This window comes from Pteropus medius, unplaced genomic scaffold, assembly GCF_902729225.1.
Source record: "Pteropus medius unplaced genomic scaffold, Ma_sr-lr_union100, whole genome shotgun sequence".
NCBI classification, from domain to species: Eukaryota; Metazoa; Chordata; class Mammalia; order Chiroptera; family Pteropodidae; genus Pteropus; species Pteropus medius.
In genome coordinates, this window is record NW_024353517.1 from 7,517,205 (window position 1) to 7,520,676 (window position 3,472).

General features: G+C 39.8%; 1 pseudogene; it reads left to right on the top strand.

Moving 5' to 3' along the window:
* Window positions 1–1,897: 1,897 nt before the first annotated feature.
* LOC120592854 (septin-8-like) lies at window positions 1,898–3,263 on the top strand (annotated as a pseudogene).
* Window positions 3,264–3,472: the final 209 nt, after the last annotated feature.

The following is a 3,472-nucleotide window of genomic DNA, read 5'->3' on the forward strand; positions in this document are numbered from 1 at the left end:
GGCTAATCTTATTTATGGTTTTGAAATAGAACCACTATTACTCTTATGTGTATTTTGCTGATTACTAGTGAGAATGAATATCTCTTTTATACTTATTGGCCATTCAATTTTCCTTGTTAGTTAATTGCCTTTTCATATATTTTGCCTGACTTCTTAATGAGTCATTTTTCTATCAATTTTTAAATATTTAAGTGAGATTTAATAGACATATAATACAATGCATATATTTAAAGTATACAATTTGATCACTTTTAATGATCCACAGACCCACCAACACAGTCAAGATAAAGATTGGTTGTAGCTTTTAGTATTTTCTCAACACTAATTTTGTTTGTTGCATATTTTATAATATCTACTTCTATGCTCTGATTTATCACTCACCTTATCGTATTGTCATTGGTCATAATAATTGTATAAATCAATATAGTCATGTTTACTAATCAACTTTTTTATGAATTTTGCAAATTGTGTTTGGTCAAAGTAACACTTTTAAGTCTGCGGACCCAAGGTTATCCTCCTATGTTTTTCTCTAGTAGTTTTAAAGTATTTTTCTCACATTGAAGTAATTTATGTGGAATTTACTTGTTATGGTTTGAAAAAGAAATGAATTTAATATTTTTCTCTGTACATAGCCAGTTGTCCCAGCATCATTTACTGAATTTACTTTTTATTCCTCTTTTATTTGTAATGTCATTTCCATCATATATCAAGTATTTTTTTACATAAATAAGTTTATTTTAGGGAACTCTAATCTGTCACATTGCACTGTTTCTGTAGACAACCGCAAAATTATGATTATTAATGATACAGTGAAACGTTGAAGCAAGAAGTGTTCTCTCTTTTTGTATATTTTTCTATATTGTGCTGCCTATTTTTATTCCTCATTCTTCCAATTTCATTCTCTTTCTTTCTTTTCTATCTATATCTATCTTTGCTTCACCTCTCTATCTCCTTCCGTGATTTCAATCAGAATTGGAATAGATTAATAAATTTGGGAGAAATTACATTTCGATATTAATACTTCCTATCTGAAAATGTTATATTTCTCTTCATTATTCAGGTCAATTTTTGCATCCATTAACTTTGTTTTATTAAAATTCATCTAAAGTTTCACCATGAAACATGATGTTTGTGGTTGATTTTTAGTAGATATCCCATAATCAGGTTAAGGGAATTCCCTCTATCCCTGCTTTGCCAAAACATTACTGCTTTTATTTTAAATTATTAATGAATTTTGAGTTTTACCAAGTAACTTTTCTGTATTTGTTGATCTAATCTAAACATTTCTCAAATTTAATGTGTTAAGATATGTAAGAAAACTGATCATTTTTCTATTTGAGTATAATTTATCTTTTATGATAAATCCCACCGATGATATAGTTCTCAGACACACACACAAACACACACTGCTGGATTAGATTTGCTTAATTTATTTAATGTATTTATATTTATGTACTTAAGCAAAACTGTTTCATATTTTTATATTGTCCTTATCTCTTTTTTGTTATCATAGTTTTACTAGCCTTATAAAATTAGCAAAACATTCTGCTTTATGATTTTCCGCAATTTTTAGTATAATAAACAATTTTATTTTATTAATTTTTGCTTTTATTTTTAATATGTCCTCTCTTTTACCTAGTTTAGGCTTATTCTATGGTTCCTTTTCTAGCTTCCTGATCCAAATTTCAACTCATTTAGTGTCAAATTTTCTTGTTTTTAACCATAGATTGTGTTTTCTGATATTAAGTACTTAGAAGTTTTTAAAGAATTTCTTTGTGGATATTGGATCCATTCAGCCGTAGCTGCCCAGGCAGAGAGCGTCCCGCAGCCGGCTTGTCACCGTCACAGTCATGGGTGCTCGCCCCCCCACACCCGCCCACCCGGTGCAGAGCTCGCCATGGCGGCCATTGACCTAGAACCTTTCTGGAATGGAGAGCCAGCGTCCCGGAGCCTCTCCCTGGGCGGTCATATGATATTCTACAGCCTCCCCGACCAGCTGGTCAGAAAGTTGGTCACTCAGGGCTTCAGCTTCAACATCCTCTGTGTGGGAGAGACAGGAATTGGCAAATCCACACCGATGAACACACTTTTCAACACGACCTTCGAGACCGAGGAAGCCAGCCACCACGAGGATTGTGTGCACCTGCGGCCCTAGACCTATGACCTCCAAGAGAGCAACATGCAGCTCAAGCTGACCATATGGATGCTATATGGTCAGATATACAAGGGTGAGTTACAGGCCCATAGTCGACTACATCGATATGGATGCTATATGGTCAGATATATAAGGATGAGTTACAGGCCCATAGTCGACCTCATCGATGCGCAGTTTAAAAACTATCTGCAGTAGGAGCTGAAGATCCGCCGCTCACTCTTCTATTACCACAACACGAGGATCCAAGTGTGCCTGTACTTCATCACACCCACCGGGCACTCCTTCAAGTCCCTGGATCTGGCGACCATGAAGAAACTGGACAAAAGGTGAACATTATTCCAATCATTGCCAAGGCTGACACCATCTCCAACATTGAGCTCTACAAGTTCAAGATCAAGATCATGGGCTGGATAGCTGGTCAGCAATGGGGTCTAGATCTACCATTTCCCCACGATGACAAGGCTGTTGCAGAGATTAACGCAGTCATGAATGCCCTTTGCCGTGATGGGCAGCGTCGAGGAAATGAAAGTGGGGAACAAGATGGTCTGAGAACAGCAGTACTCACAGGGAGTGGTGCAGGTGGAGAAGGAGAATCGCTGCGACTTCGTGAAGCTGCAGGAGATGCTGGTCGGGTGAACATGGAGGACCTCCCCAAGCAGACCCACAGTCGGCACTATGATCTCTACCGAAGCTGCAAGTTGGAGGAGATGAGCTTCCAGGACAGCAATGGGGACAGCCAGCCCTCCCTCTGCAGCTCACTTAGGAACTCCTTCCCCTTGGTCTGCAGGAGACCTACAAGACCAAGAGGAAGGAGTTCCTAAGTGAGCTGCAGAGGAAGGAGGAAGAGATGAGGCAGATGTTCATCAATAAAGTGAAGGAGACAGAGCTGGAGCTGAAGGAGAAGTAAAGAGAGCTCCACGAGAAGTTTGAGCACCTCAAGAGGGTCCACAAAGAGAAGAAGCGCAAGGTGGAGAAAAAGCACCGGGAGCTGGAGGAGAAGACTAACGCCTTCAACCGCTGGAAGGCCGCGGTGGAGGCCCTGAGGTCTCAGGCCGTGCACACCACCTCGCAGCAGCCTCTGAGGAAGAACAAGGACAAGAAGAATTAATGCACACACACTTACATGTCAAGAGTGGACTTTAGACTTTCATGTGTTAAGTTGCTTGAATTACACCTTGTGACCCTTGTCCAGTAACATGGTGTGACAACGGACTGGGAGCCAGTACGACTCCAGTGTTTACAGCCTTGTTCTTTTCCCCGCCCCCACTCCCAGGCTACCCTGGGCCTGGCAGACCACCCTTCTCTATGCAAACATGT